The sequence below is a fragment of the Muntiacus reevesi genome, chromosome 6 (genome assembly GCF_963930625.1).
Source record: "Muntiacus reevesi chromosome 6, mMunRee1.1, whole genome shotgun sequence".
NCBI classification, from domain to species: Eukaryota; Metazoa; Chordata; class Mammalia; order Artiodactyla; family Cervidae; genus Muntiacus; species Muntiacus reevesi.
The window spans coordinates 17053041-17069874 of NC_089254.1; positions in this window are offsets into that span (position 1 = coordinate 17053041).

The window sequence follows — 16834 nt, forward strand, 5'->3', positions numbered from 1 at the left end:
CTGTTCAGTCTTCCAAGAGTTGTCTCTATTTCTTTTGATGATTTTCCAGCCCACTGTTTCATAAATTCAGTGGAGCTTTGGATTATCAATATCTTCTCTTCCAATTTGTGTGGGGACTTTGCACTCTCCTGGGTTATTGTAAATGCATGCCGGACATTCCTTGTGTGACTGGGAGCATTCTTCTCACTTTAACCAAACACCCTTTACCTTTATACCCAGCTGGTGGTGGTATATGAAAACAGATCGCATTTTAAGGATGAAGTGATCACAGGCTCAAGATTCTATGATTGAAAGAGATTATTCTACTTGATATTTGGTCATCTTCAAAATGGCACGGTAACATCCATGGGCAGTATGATGGATGATGCAGTGTTATAAGTAATGATTCAACCAGCACTGAACACATTGTATTAGGGAACTATGGTAGCAAGATCTATATTGTTCCAATACAGACAATTGTTCCAATTGTCCAATTGTTTCAAACAGGTTCTGAAAAGTATGACATCATGAGGAATAGCAGTGTTGCTGCCTTTTCCTCATGGTGGCAGATATGAAATTAGCCAGCAGTGACACATTGAAAAGGAAAGAACATGGAGAGATGGCTCCTGTATCTGAGCATAGAGGAGTTACATTTGAATGCTACAAAGAATATTCATCTGCACTGATTGAATGATAAATACCTAATACCTCTTCTCTACCATGACCCTAAATCTTCACCAATATATCACTAAGCCTCACATAGGCCCATAATTTGGGGCACAGGGTGTTGCTTCTTTTAACAGTAGTATATATTTTTCATTAAAATTATTTGATAAGGTTTTGCTCTCCTTTGTTTTCATAATCATGATTTTTAATGTCTCTACAATAAACTAAATAGCAGCTGCATCAAGTTTAATGATACAGTTGTTGCACACTGAGATGGTATCCTTTTTTTTTTTTATTCTAAGCACTCATGTTAAACAATGTTGTGATGGACATCTGAGATATAAATGTTTTTCCATATTTTACATTTTTTTCTTTAGGATATAAACTCTGTTTATATAACATAACAAGTGTTTAACATAGCAAGTGTTTTTAATTGGTGTATTTTGAGGGGGTGTTTCTAAGATTTCCTGACTCTTGCACAAAGTATTACGCAGAGTGCATTATACAAAATGTGTGTGTGTGTGTGTGTGTGTGTGTGTATCAGTAAATTAATTCTGAACCCCATTTCCACATCTCATGGCAGATCAAGTTTCTCTGTAAAGTTGACGTGAATTGATAAAAGCTGACTGTTTAAAGAGGTCCTTGGCCTTGGTCCCTTGACCTTGCTTCCATGCATGCTGTATCATTTATGTACCATACCAAGGAAGATGTGAAACTAAACCCCTTTCCCAGGGCCTTAAGAATCCACTCTTATGCTTTGACATATTTAAATAGTCATGCTCTTAGGATCTCACCTTCCTAATTATTCATGTGGAATTACTAAGAAAAAAAAAAAAAAAGCAGAAGGAAGGAAGGGAGGGATGGAGGGAGGGAGAAAATTGTTGTTATGAAGCCAGCATAATAGTTTTCTTATTTCCTGACTGAAAACAAATTGATTATTTGGATTCTGTAAACTGTGGAACTTTTGTGTTGCTCTTTTTTATTTTAAAATAGGCTACATATTACTGAAGTATTTGTCTATGTATGTGTGCGTGTGTGTATGTGGTATGTTTTCTCTGTAAGATTCCCACAGTGAGATCAAAATCCATGTGCCCAACCATTTAAGTGATTTCTTTAATAATACAGGAAGAATAATTCCTGAATTAGGATATTCTTAGTGCATTGTTCCACTGTGTACATTATAAATGTAAAGTAGGCACCAGTCCTGTCTCTCCACAGGGAGGATTTATGACATGGTACTATTATAAACCCAAGGATTTTTATAGTGTTTCATTTTATGGTCTGTTCTGCCTAAAATGACCTAAGGTATAATTTTCTTCCCACTGATAGATGCCATCTACAAAGTGCCACTGCTATTGAAGGGCTGGGCTGAATCAGTAAGGAAATAATTCCCACCTTTATGTCTTTTGCTTCTAAGCCCAGGTGGTAATGAAAGGGTGGTACATCAGTAAAAGGTTATTCATTAAGTGCCCTTAAGCGTGTTTCTAAGTACAGGGAACCAGAAAGACTCATTCTAAGAACACTTCTGACCACAACTTTTGGTCCTTCGAAGCAATTACCAGAGGTGGTCTCCGTGAATGTTCCCAGAACAAGTGAATTGTCTAAGGGGAAAAAAAAGTGAATTTCTAAGTAGTTTTTATAGCATGTACGGGCTCTGAAACCATTAAGCACATCCTCACACATGACGCCGAGGGCCTGCTTATCTCCTCCAAATATATTGCAACTGTATTTCACCTTGGCAATACATATTAAAAAAAAAAAAAAAAAAAGCTCCAGGGAAAATACACTTGAATTTGGAAGAATTGACTTATATCTGCTTACAAACAAAATAAGCCACTCATGATACAGTGTATTTCAATTCAATCAGTGTACTTGAGTTTCAATTCAACAGTATAATGCTAACTCAAGTCTTTAGTTGGGCCAGTCATTATCAGATGAATCAGAGCAATACATTTCATGTACAAAACCACAGGCAAACATGATATTAATTGCAAGTTAGCCCATCCTACCAGTAAACTGAAGCCACCTCAATTCTTCCCACTTCCCTGGTGTTCAATTATTACGCCTTCACCTATTTGACTTTATATGAAAGGAATATACTTCCTATCTCACAAGATAATGCAAATATTAATTGAGATACATTTCTGAAAGGTAGAGGGCACTCAGCAAGTGTTAATTCTCCTACCTGTATTCCTTAATACAAAAATGTTATGCATTGTGCTTTTACAGCAGAGATGGTGATATATTTTTTTGGTATGCAACAATGTCCTACTTTTCTTTCTTCTCATCCCTTTCTATCTTGGAAATAAGAAAACTGATTAAAATATCTGGGCATATTTCAAACTAAAGTTTCCAGCCTTGTGTGTTTTTAAGTATTGTCCTTGAATTGTATATGGAAATGTCATGTATATGGAAATTATCTTTGAAAGAAAGGACAGAAATCTTCATTTTCTTACCCCATCCTCTTGCTTGAAGTTTTGAAAAAATGGCTGGTGCTCTAGCCACTATTTTGGATCATGAGGATGAGTTGGAGATCAGTGAACCACAAGAGATGATGACAACTTTGTGGAGATGCCATTCATTTCAGTTTAGTTCAGTTGCTCAGTCGTGTCCTACTCTTTGCGGCCCCATGAATGGCAGCACGCCAGGCCTCCCTGTCCATCACCAACTCCCAGAGTCCACCCAAACCCATGTCCATCGAGTCAGTGATGCCATCCAACCATCTCATCCTCTGTCATCCTGCCCTCAATCTTTCCCAGCATCAGGGTCTTTTCCAATGAGCCAGCTCTTCGCACCAGGTGGCCAAAGTATTGGAGTTTCAGCTTCAACATCAGTCCTTCCAATGAACTCCCAGGACTGATCTCCTTTAGGATGAACTGGTTGGATCTCCTTGCAGTCCAAGGAACTCTCAAGAGTCTTCTCCAACACCACAGTTCAAAAGTATCAATTGTTCAGTGCTCAGGTTTCTTTATAGTCCAACTCTCATATCCATACATGACTACTGGAAAGACCATAGCCTTGACTAGACAGACCTTTGTTGGCAAAGTAATGTCTCTGCTTTTTAATATGCTGTCTAGGTTGGTCATAACTTTCCTTCCAAGGAATAAGCGTCTTTTAATTTCATGGCTGCAATACAAGCCCTGTGTTGCTAATTACAAACCTATTTTATATAATAAAAAAATTAAAATTCATCTTACCTATTAGATGATAAAGAGATATCTGTCTTTCCTAAATCACTTTTATTTTATTATTTTTGTTATTCCAAAGATGCAAATTTAATCCTAATGATTACCCTACATATTTCCAGATTATCCTTCCTGGACATGACTAATACATAATGGAACCTGGGAAACACCCAGTAATACATTTTAGAGGAAAAAGAATCCTTAACTGTTAGTGAATTTTGATACTGTTTTCAAAATCAAAATAATTAGATGTTAAATGTAAAAAGAGAAGTTTTTATTGAAAATGGCTTTTGCATCCTTTTGAAATTATAGTACATGTATTTTTACAAAATATAGTACATGGATTTTTTAAAATTAGACATGACATAAAAGAAAGAAGAATCAACCATAAGCCCATCATATTTTATATATATATTTATTGATTTTCTCTGTCTGCCCATCTTTAGAGAAAAATATGTATTTCTGGCCAGAATTAGAACAAAGTTATCAGTTTTTTCAAGCCCAGGTGTAGGGATAAGAAACTGTATTACATTTATTTTAGTTATTTTGCTTTTTGGTTTGGGGGGCTTCTTTTGTCAAATCAGATACTCAGTAGTATTTAGAGAATAGAAAGAGAATGTTAAACAGATACATTCTTCATGTTAAGTTTGACTCATATTTCTGAGAATTAGTTCTCCTTGTTTGCTATGAGAGCCTGAAGTTGGCTAGAAGGGTTAACCTTTCTTAAGCTGGCCTTTTAATGACCTATTTTTTGCCATGGCTATTGCTTATTTAAAATGCTGTCCATAACAAGTGCAAGTCAAAAGTCCTTATTTGGAAGCCCAGTACCAGTTGAAGAGATTGAAATATCCACCCACTAATCACACTGAATTCAACCTTCACCGCAACTCCCAAGTATTATACTGGTTCCTTTCCTCTGTTCATCAGAAAAACTTTCACTTCACTAATAGAAAATCGTAAGGTCCATATTATACTTAGTAGAAATGTTTTAAAATTTCTGACACACTGTTTAATACTTTCCCAACTTATCAGCGATGATAAATATTTCCCTACAATTATACCATTTTGATGTCAGTCACATAACACCTTTGAAACATTGTAGAAAAAGTCTTCCCTCATACTTCATCTTGTCGACTCCTATTCGAATCCTTGTTGACGCCTATTATTTTTTCCTATTCATATTTTGAGTCTAATTTAAATGTAAAATTCTCAGGGAAACCTTTTCCAATCTAATAAATTGAATTTTCCTTCATTACACACTTCCATTGTACCTCATGGTTTCCCTTGGTATAACTCATCATAAGTTTAATGAAATCATTGCTTATTAATTTATCTAGTGTATATCTTCCCAGTAGAATGTGCTTTGCATTAGTCATGGACCAAGTAAACTCTGTTTACTATACTATCCTGAGTATAGTAATTTACTGAGCAGAGTATCTGGCATTTTAGAAAGTCTACCATAAATACTCAATGGCTAATTGAATTAATATGTGTCTATAAGTTTAAAATAGTAAGTAGATTTAAAAGTGGACTCAAGCTATCTTTCATGAAGCAACAAAATTCAACCAAGTAAACTTTAAATATTTAATTGGCTTACTTGAGTGATTCATTCAATGATTTCCCTGCTTATTAATAACAAAATCTATTTATCTAATTAAATTCAATCAGTTCTTATTCTGATAGCATACACAATTATTTTCTCAAGTTTCCATTTTCACAAACCATTTATCACTTTCTGGAACTATATTATTTTTTCCCTTATTTTCTCATACACAAGAAACTAGCAATAGGGCAAAATTATTCTCCCTTTTTTCCTCAACAAAAATATGTCTTTATACATTTTCTTGCCAGCAACATAAATCCTACTTACTTTATATACTGCAATACTTCCTTTATCATTTTTACATATTACAAATTTTATCCTCTGAAAATCTTAACAAAACCAAGAAACAAGTAATTGAGCTATGTTATATGAGCATTTTCTGATTGACAAACAGAAGAATAAATTTCATAACCTCTAAAATCATACATTTTTCTCAGCACAGTTTCTCTTTCCTGTGGTTCAAGATACAGGTTTAATAAACTTAATGTCTTCTTCCTCTATTCTTCCCCCCTTGACTTGAAGTTTTAGTAATTAACCTGAGGCTCAAGCAAAGTTGCCAATGTCTGTATTTCAAGGACATGGTAAGAGTTAACTTCAAGTTCTCTCCTAGGTATATTTTTGTTCTCTAAATCAGAATTCTGAAAACAGTATTTTATTAACCTAGCTTTCTCTATCTATGTATGCAAAAAGAACCAGTTTTGGAGTTTCAAAAGAGTTTCATCTTAACCAATTCTCTCTGGTGTTTGAAGAATACTGTTTCCATACACTGTTTTAAAAATCATCTTTCTTTTCCGTTATTCATAATCTCATAGGTAAAGGTTTTCTAATGAATTAAACCTGAATTTCCCATTTTACAAAAGGCAACAAAGATACCAATCACACAAATGAAATATACACTCACACACCAGAAGACAAAACTGTCACAAGTCCTACAAGAGGATTCCAGACATGGAATCCCAAACACTTACTTAACACAAATGATCTTTGATGGCAGACACACTCCAGAACCAGTTGACAAAATTAAATGACATCAGTGCTCATAAATGGTCCCTGATATCAGACACACATCAGAACCAACTGGAAAAGTGCCCAAATAGCACTTTGTGCTCACAATGAAGCCTCAACATTAGACACACATGTCAGAAAGAGTTAGCAAATGCCCAAATAGCACTTTGTATTCAAAAGAGAAGTTTGCCTGGGCGCACACTGGTAGACTTACTCTGTCTTGGAGCTGTCAGCTTGCCCAGATGTGTGTTTCCATTCCAAAAAGGAAGGGCATAAATTGACAGCCAGTGATAGGCAGGGGAGAAATAGGGAGGAACCCCCAAACAAATAGTTTTGGCAGCTACAGGAATGTAGCAAAATGTGCCAGTTTGCCACACAGAGGGCTCCGTGCAGCCGTCTTGGTGTGTAGTCATGACTGGAAGTTCTACTTAGGAAAACTCATGAAACAGATATCATGAGAGTGCAGCCTCACATTGAGTGTCAAAGAAAAATGATCCAATTGCTGCCACTCAAAAGTGAATAAAGAGGCAGGGTGAGTGGCAAGGAAAGTTTACTTTATTTCAGAAGCCAGCAACTGAGGGGCAGGGTATGTAGAGAAGAGTGAGCTCCTGTCCAAAGTTTACTGACCCCATTGACAAACATTGGTTAAGAGATTTTATAGACAGAGAGAGAGGGCTACATTCAGAAACAGTATATTCAGCTCTGCCAGTCATCTTGAAATTAGTCATGCTGTGATCTGATCAGCAACATCTTGATTGCTTCTACCTACAGTTAGTCTCTAGTTCCAGGATCATAGTTTTTCCATTTCTTTGTGGCCAATTCTCAGAATTGTGCCAGCCTATGTCATAGCTACAGGTTGGTTGTCATGTAATTAATGTATTCAACCAGGTAGAAAACTAACCAAACTGATCACATGGATCACAATTCTGTCTAACTCAATAAAACTATGAGCTATACCAAGTAGGGCAACCCAAGATGGATGGGTTATGGTGGAGAGTTCTGACAAAACATGGCCCACTAGAGAAGAAAATGGCAAACCACTTAAGTATTCTTGCCTTGAGAACCCCAAGAATAGCATGAAAAGGCAAAAAGATATGACACTGAAAGATGAAGTCCCCAGGTCGGTAGCTGCCCAATATGCTCCTGGAGAAGAACAGAGAAATAGCTCCAGAAGCAATGAAGAGGCTGAGCTAAAGCAGAAAATGTGACCAGTTGTAGATGGGTCTGGTGGTGAAAGTAAAGTGTGATGCTGCAAAGAAAAACATTGCATAGGAACCTGAAATGCTAGGTCCATGAATCAAGGAAAATTGAAAGCTGTCAAATAGGAGATGGCAAGAGTGATCATCAACATTTTAGAAATCAGTAAGTTAAAATGGACTAGAATGCGTGAATTTAATTCAGAGGAACATTATATCTACTACTTTGGCAAGAATTCCTTAGAAGAAATGGAGCAGACTTCACAGTCAAAAGAAGAGTCTGAAATGCAGTACTTGGGTGCAATCTCAAAAACAACAGAATGATCTCTGTTCATTAGCAAGGAAAACCATTCAAAATCACAGTAATCCAAGTATATGCCCCAACCACTAAAACTGAAGAAACTGAAATTGAATGGTTCTTTGAAGACCTACAAGATATTCTAGAACTAACACCAAAGAACAATGTCCTTTTTCATTATAGGGGACTGGAATGCAAAAGTAGGAAGTTAAGAGATACCTGGAGTAACAGGTAAGTTTGGCCTTGGAGTACAAAATGAAGCAGGGCAAAGGCTATCAGAGTTTTACCAAGAGAACACACTGGTCACAGCAAACACCTTATTCCAACAACACAAGAGATGACTCAACACATGGACATCACCAGTTGACCAGTACTGAAATCAGATTGATTATATTCTTTTCAGCCAAAGATGGAGAAGCTCTATACTGTCAGCAAAAACAAGACTTGGAGCTGACTGTAGCTCAGATAATTAACTCCTTATTGCAAAATTCAGACTTAAAGAAAGAAGGGAAAACCACTAGGTCATTCAGGTATGACTGAAATCAAATCCCTTATGATTATACAGTGGAAGCAACAAACTGACATGCAGAGTACATCATGTGAATTGCTGCGTGGAGGAAAGACAAGCTGGAATCAAGATTAATGGGAGAACTAGAAATAACCTCAGATATGCAGAAGACACCACCCTCATGGCAGAAATTGAAGAGGAACTAAAGAGTCTCTTGTTGAAGGTGAAAGAGGAGAGTGAAAAAGTTGGCTTACAACTCGACATTCAAAAATGAAGATCATGACATCTGGTCCCATCACTTCATGGCAAATTGATAGGGGAACAATGGAAACAGTGTTGGACTTGATTTTCTTGGGCTCCAAAATCACTGCAGATTGTGACTGAAGCCATGAAATTAAAAGACTCTTGCTCCTTGGAAGAAAAGCTATGACAAACCTAGATAGCATATTAAAAATCAGACATGACTTTGCTAACAAAGATCCGTGTAGTCAAAGATATGGTTTTTCTAGTAGTCATGTATGGATATACAGTTTGGGCCATAAAGAAGTCTGAGTACCAAAGAATTGATGCTTTTGAACTGTGGTGTTAGAGAAGACTCTTGAGGGTCCCTTGGACAGCAAGGAGATCAAACTAGCCAATTCTAAAGGAAATCAACCCTGAATATTCATTGGAAGGACTGATGCTGAAGCTGATGTTCTAGTACTTTGGCCACCCAATGCAAAGAGTCAACCCATCAGAAAAAACCCTAAGCCTGGGAAAGATTGAAGGCAGGAGGAAAGAAAAGGACAGAGGATGAGGTGGTTGGATGACATCACTGGATGCATTGACATGAGTTTGAGCAAGCTCCAGGAAATGGTGAAGGACAGGGAAGCCTGGCGTGCTGCAATCCATGGGGTCACAACGATCAGATGTGGCTGAGCGACTGAACAACGACAACGACAACAGACTGGTGGGGGTTTCAGTATCTGTAAGACAGCTCACGGTTTATGTCTCTGAACATTAGGTATGGCCCCTGAGGAGGAACTAAAGGTCATTGACTTTGCTTAAACTATTATTTTTAGTTTCATTTGACAGTTTTCCTTTGTTTCTGCATTTTCTCACTTCTCTGATTAAACGTATTCTTTGACTAAAGCTTTTCCACAGACAAAAGTCAGAGGAGGACTTGGGAGAAGGACCATAGTCCTTCTAAGGCAGGTGAGGATCCTGCCTCACCTCACTGTGATATAGAATTTCAGTTCCTATGGTAACTTTATTTTAGCGACAACAATAAGAAGAACAAGTACAAAATATGTACAGATTTGCTGCCCAAGGCTTCACCAGCTTCAGCCAATCTTTACCAAAATTTATTTCTCCTGTTTCTAGATGAACCAAACAGCCTTTTTATGTACAGCAAAAGTCACTTCCTGTAAGCATCCTTTCAATGTTTTGTCATTGTATAATAATAGCCAATATATGGTAGATAACATACTATGTAATATAAAGTATAATAAAAGCAATATGCAATATACATTAGACATATATACATTTTTCTCTAGTCAGTAACAGCTTCATTAATTCAACCAACAGAGTCTAATTCATACAATATGTTTTAATTTCTCACTGCGACGGACTGCACAGAAGCGTGGCCGTGAGGAGCTACCCCTTGCCCAAGGTCAGAGGTAGCGACCGAGACCGCCAGGCTGCGACAGTGCAGGAGCGGCAGCCAAGAGGAGCTTCTCTACGTCCGAGGTCAGGGGCGGCGGCCGAGAGGAACTACCTCACTCCGGAGGTCAGGGACCGCGCACGAGAGGAGCTAGCTATCCCACCTCCAAGCAGTGGCTGCTGCCCGGGCGCAGGAGGGCTGAGAGGAGCTACTCCACGTTCAAGGTCAGGAGGGGTGGCCGTGAGAAGATACCCCTCATCTAAGATAAGGAGCAGCAGCTGCGCTTTGCTGGAGCAGCCTTGAAGAGATACCCCACGTCCAAGGTAAGAGAAACCCAAGTAAGATGGTAGGTGTTGCGAGAGGGCATCAGAGGGCAGACACAGTAAAACCATAATCACAGAAAACTAGCTAACTTGATCACAGCCTTGTCTAACTCGATGAAACTAGGCCATGCCGTGTGGGGCCACCCAAGACAGACGGGACATGGTGGAGAGGTCTGACAGAATGTGGTCCACTGGAGAAGAGAATGGCAAACCACTTCAGTATTCTTGCCTTGAGAACCCCATGAACAGTATGAAAAGGCAAAATGATAGGATACTGAAAGAGAAACTCCCCAGGTCGGTAGCTGCCCAATATGCTACTGGAGATCAGTGGAGAAATAACTCCAGAAAGAATGAAAGAATGGAGCCAAAGCAAAAACAATGCCCAGTTGTGGATGTGACTGGTGGTAGAAGCAAGGTCCAATGCTGTAAAGAGCAATATTGCATAGGAACCTGGAATGTTAGGTTCATGAATCAAGGCAAATTGGAAGTGGCCAAACAGGAGATGGCAAGAGTGAATGTCAACATTCTAGGAATCAGCAAACTAAAATGGACTGGAATGGGTGAATTTAACAGAGATAACCATTATATCTATTACTGTGGACAGGAGTCCCTTAGAAGAAACGGAGTAGCCATCATAGTCAACAAATGAGTCTGAAATGCAGTACTTGGATGCAATCTCAAAAATGACAGAATGATCTCTGTTCGTTTCCAAGGGAAACCATTCAATATCACGGTAATCCAAGCCTATGCCCCAACCAGTAATGGTGAAGAAGCCGAAGTTGAACGGTTCTATGAAGACCTACAAGACCTTTTAGAACTAGCAGCCAAAAAAGATGTCCTTTTCATTAGAGGGGAGTGGAATGCAAAAGTAAGAAGCTAAGAAACACCTGGAGTAACAGGCAAATTTGGCCTTGGAGTAGAGAATGAAGCAGGGCAAAGGCTAATAGAGTTTTGCCGCACTGGTCATAGCAAACACCGTCTTTCAACAACACAAGAGAAGACTCTACACATGGACATCACTAGATGGTCAACACTGAAATCAGATTGATTATATTCTTTGCAGGCAAAGATAGAGAAGCTCTATACAGTCAGCAAAAACAAGACCGGGAGCTGACTGTGGCTTAGATCATGACTCCTTATTGTCAAATTCAGACTTAAAATGAAGAGAGTAGGGATAACCACTAGACCATTCAGGTTTGACCTAAATCAAATCCCTTATGACTATACAGTGAAAGTGAGAAATAGATTTAAGGTACTAGATTCATAGACAGAGTGCCTGATGAACAATGGATGAACACTCGTGACATTGTACAGGAGACAGGGATCAAGACCATCCCCATGGAAAAGAAATACAAAAAGGCAAAATGGCTGTCTGCAGAGGCCTTACAAATAGCTGTGAAAGGAAGAGTAGAAAAAAGCAAAGGAGAAAAGGAAAGATATTCCCATTTGAATGCAGACTTCCAAAAAATAGCCAGGAGAGATAAGAAAGCCTTCCTCAGCAATCAATGCAAAGAAATAGAGGAAAACAACAGAATGGGAAATACTAGAGATCTCTTCAAGAAAATTAGAGATATCAAGGGAACATTTCATGCAACAATGGACTCAATAAAGGACAGAAATGGTATGGACCTAACAGAAGCAGAAGATATTAAGAAGAGGTGGCAAGAATACACAGAAGAACTGTACAAAAAAGATCTTCACATCCCAGATAATCACAATGGTGTGATCACTCACCTAGAGACATACATTCTGGAATATGAAGTCAAGGGGGCCTTAGAAAGCATCACTATGAACAAAGCTAGTGGATATGATGGAATTTCTGTTGATCTATTTCAAACCCTGAAAGATGATGCTGTGAAGGTGCTGCACTCAACATGCCAGCAAATTTGGAAAACTCAGCAGTGGCCACAGGACTGGAAAAGGTCAGTTTTCATTCCAATCCCTAAGAAAGGCAATGCCAAAGAATTCTCAAACTACTGCACAATTGCACTCATCTCACATGTTAGCAAGGTAATGCTCAAAATTCTCCAAGCCAGGCTTCAGCAATACATGAAGATAACTTCCAGATATTCAAGCTGGTTTTAGAAAAGGTAGAGGAACCAGAGATCAAATTGCCAATATCTGCTGGATCATTGAAAAAGCAAGAGAGTTCCAGAAAAACATCTATTTTTGCTTTATTGACTATGCCAAAGCCTTTGACTGCGTGGATCACAATAAACTGTGGGAAATTCTGAAGGAAATGGGAATACCAGACCACCTGACCTGCCTCTTGAGAAACCTGTATGCAGGTCAGGAAGCAACAGTTAGAACTGGACATGGAACAACAGACTGGTTCTAAATAGGAAAAGGAGTACGTCAAGGCTGTATATTGTCACCCTGCTTATTTAACTTGTATGCAGAGTACATCCTGAGGAATGCTGGACTGGAAGAAGCACAAGCTGGAATCAATATTGCCGGGAGAAATATCAATAACCCCAGATATGAAGATGAAGTGGAAAGTGAAAGGAAATAAAAAAGTGAAGAGGAAATAAAAAGCCTCTGGATGAATGTGAAAGAGGAGAGTGAAAAAGCTGGCTTAAAGCTCAACATTCAGAAAACTAAGATCATGGCATCTGGTCCCATCACTGCATGGGAAATAGATGGGGAGACAGTGGAAACAGTGTCAGACTTTATTTTTGGAGGCTCCGAAATCACTGCAGATGGTGACTGAAGCCATGAAATTAAAAGACGCTTACTCCTTGGAAGGAAAGTTGTGACCAACCTAGATAGCATATTAAAAAGTAGAGACATTACTTTGCCAACAAAGGTCCATCTGGTCAACGCTATGGTTTTTCCAGTGGTCATGTATGGATGTGAGAGTTGGACTGTGAAGAAAGTTGAGCGCCGAAAAATTGATGCTTTTGAACTGTGGTGATGGAGAAGACTCTTGAGAGTCCCTTGGACTGCAAGGCGATCCAACCAGTCCATCCTGAAGGAGATAAGTCCTGGGTGTTCATTGCAAGGACTGATGCTGAAGCTGAAACTCCAATACTTTGGCCACCTCATGGGAAGTGTTGACTCATTGGAAAAGACCGTGATGCTGGGAGGGGTTGGGGGCAGGAGGAGAAGGGGACTACAGAAGATGAGATGGCTGGATGGCATCACTGACTCGATGGGCATGAGTCTGTGTAAACTCTGGGTGTTTGTGATGAACAGGTAGTCCTGGCATGCTCCGATTCATGGGGTCACAAAGAGTTGGACACAACTGAGCAACTGAACTGAACTGAACTATCTCATACTTTGTTGTAACTCACCAATTTTTGTATATAGTATCAGCACTGCTTATTCTTTTCACTGCTGCCAGGACCCAACTTGTCTAAACTTGTAACAATGCATGCATGGATACCTGCAATAAACCCAAATTACTGCATATTCAAAACTCAGGTTAAATTGCCTTATCTCCAATCCTGAATTATTTTTGCACTAAAATGCATGATTTTTTCATTTACAAATAAAACTAATGGTCTCCCCCACTACTGAAATCACTTATAGTTTTAAAAATCTTTGAAAGCTTTTTTATTTTAAAATAATGTATGACAAAAACCACTACAATATTGTAAAGTAATTAGCCTCCAACTAGTAAAAATAAATGGGAAGAAAAAGAAACATAAAATATTAGAAAAAGCAATGTCATCAAGAATTTCATTTTAAAATATATGTATCAATTATTTTGAATTTATCCAATGCTTTAGATGCAAGAAGATCAAGCTAGCTTTGGAGAATAGACATTTTTCTGTCCTACTCCCCTCTCTCACTCACAGGTCCCTCTGTAGAATTCCCTCTTTAAAGATATCTGTTTACAAGATGGGCAAATGCTCTCATCAATTCCTCTGCAGTACAGGCCATGTCTCTCTGGGTGATCTCTAAGCATTACTATGGAAATACTTGACTTTGTTCTCTACTGACCATCATGATGAGATGAGCAAAGTGGAAGTACCATTTAAAGAAGATAGCATTTGGAAAATGAACTGACAATATTTTTGACTGACCTCCAGATTCTTTGTTATCCTGGGTAACACTTCAAAGTATAATTAACTATTTTCTCCCATTTTGTTGCTTATTTCATGCCACTAAAAACATTGTATCAGGATGAAAGTGATTTACATATTAAATATCAATATGTAGGTGTTTTTTTTTTCTCTCTCTTTTTCTTTTTTTTTTTTTTCTTTTTACCCTTGAAAGGCAGTTTCCTAAAGGTGATAGCTTCCTGAGCTGGAAGTTAAGAAAAGTTTATCTAAGACCAAATTTTCATACTAACTGGTGGTTAAAATGTATAAAAATTGGTATTTATGTCTCAGTTATTTCCAGATACTATTAAATGGTTTAGTTTATTTTTATATTTCCAGTGTTGATACCTCTGCTTTCAAAACTCACTTATTTAGTTTGACAATTTAGTTTCAAAGATTTAACAGGCAATGTTGAGGACAGATACAACTGATCCCTGCTTGATCCCCATATCCTAGTGTAAAAGTCTCTTGACTATGCCTTTCCCTTGAGTGTAGACAAGACCTGTGACTTGCTTCTAACCAAAAGAATATGAAAAGATGATTGGATGTGTTGCTTCAGTCTTCTTAAATGAGTTATTCTAGATACTTTTCTTGCTACTTACTGAAGTTAGCTGCCATGTTGGGAAATCCTACATGGCTGGGAATTGTGAATGATTTTAGCAACCACAAGCAGTCTCTAGGAAGTAGGAGACTTCTAGGAGCTCAGAAGTCCTAGAAGTCAGCTGGCTCCCAGTCAAAGGCAAGAAGCTGGGGCCTTCAGAGCCACAAGGAAATGGAGTCTGTCAAATACCTGAGTAAGCTTGGAAGTAGATTCTTCATCAGCTAAGCCTACAGAGAAAAATGCTGTCCAGATGACATTTTGGTTGCAATTGTACTGTGCTAAGGACCCAAAGAAACTGTACTCAAAAGTTCTGATGCACAGCATCTGTGAGATCACAAGTTTATGATGTTTTGAGCTGCTAAGTTAGTGATAAATTTTACATAGTAATAGAAAAGTAATCAGACAAACAGCTCTTGATTTTTTTTCTTAGTCTTCTACATGTTAGCATTTGGCATCCACTAGCCATCCAGTTGCTCAAATCATCATTTGCCTTACCCTGAACTCCTATTCTATGAGAAAGCTTTCAGCTCTGCCTGCAACATATACACCATATCTGTCTCGTTCTCATTGTCTCTACTCCTATTGGCATATTTCTAGCTCAAGCTACTATCATCTCTCATTATCATACTATTTTTACTGGTTTCCTTTGTTGCATCCTTGCCTATTTTTAATCCATTTTCCACATACAAGACAAAATGATGCATTTTGAAAAATGAGCCAGACTGTGTTATTTCACAATGCAATCCACTAATCACCTCTTCCCACTACGTTTTTAATAAAATCTTAAAATTAGCATTGTCTATTTTGAATACTGCCTTTAATTGTTATAGCGTCTCGTATCGCTACCCTGCTCATTCATTAAGGTTTGGGCAGTGGCTATCTTTCTGTTCCTCAGGAAGATCAAGCTGCTGTCTTGATGTTTTTTCACTTGATTCTCTCTCTTTCTAGATTGTTTCAATGATTGGCATTTCCTTCTCATCCTAGACTCAGTTCATTTGTTACCTATTCAGTGTGCCCTTCCCTGACCACACAATCTAATTACCTCAGCAATTCCTATAGCAGTACATTATTTTATATTCTCATGCCACATATCGCTTCTTGAAATTATCTCATTATTTTGTTTGTAAGTTTACTGCCTGCCTCTCCTACCAGAATATAACCTCCCTGTGAGCAGGGATCTTCTCACTCTTATGCATCACTTATTCTTTACACCCACTGCATTACCTGATAGGTATGTAAATAGTATTTAAGTGTGTGAAGGGAGCAGTAATTTTATAAACCTTATTTTTTCATATTCTTCAAGAGACAATAATGAAATACCGTAGCTTGTGGATTGTTTGTATTTGGAGCTAAGGAATGACCTAATTTCATTTTTCACATGTGGCTGTCTAGCTTTCCCAGCACTACTAGTTTAAGAGACTGTCTTTCCAACATTGTGTAGTCTTTGCCTCCTTTGTCATCGACTAATTGACCATAGGTGCATGGGTTTTCCATACAATTCCATTGATCATAATGAATTAAGGACTGAACGTGAGGCTGGACAGTATAAAACTCCTAGAGGAAAACATAAGACATAATCACAGCAACATCTTTTTTGATCCATCTCCCAGAATAATGGAAATAAAATCATAAACAAAACTCAAAAGCTTTTGCAAACCAAAGGAAACAATAAACAAAATTAAAAGATAACCCATAGATTGGGAGAAAATATTTGCAAATGATGTAACAAATAAAGGATTAGTCTCCGAAATTTACAAACAGTTTATGGTACTTAGTATCATC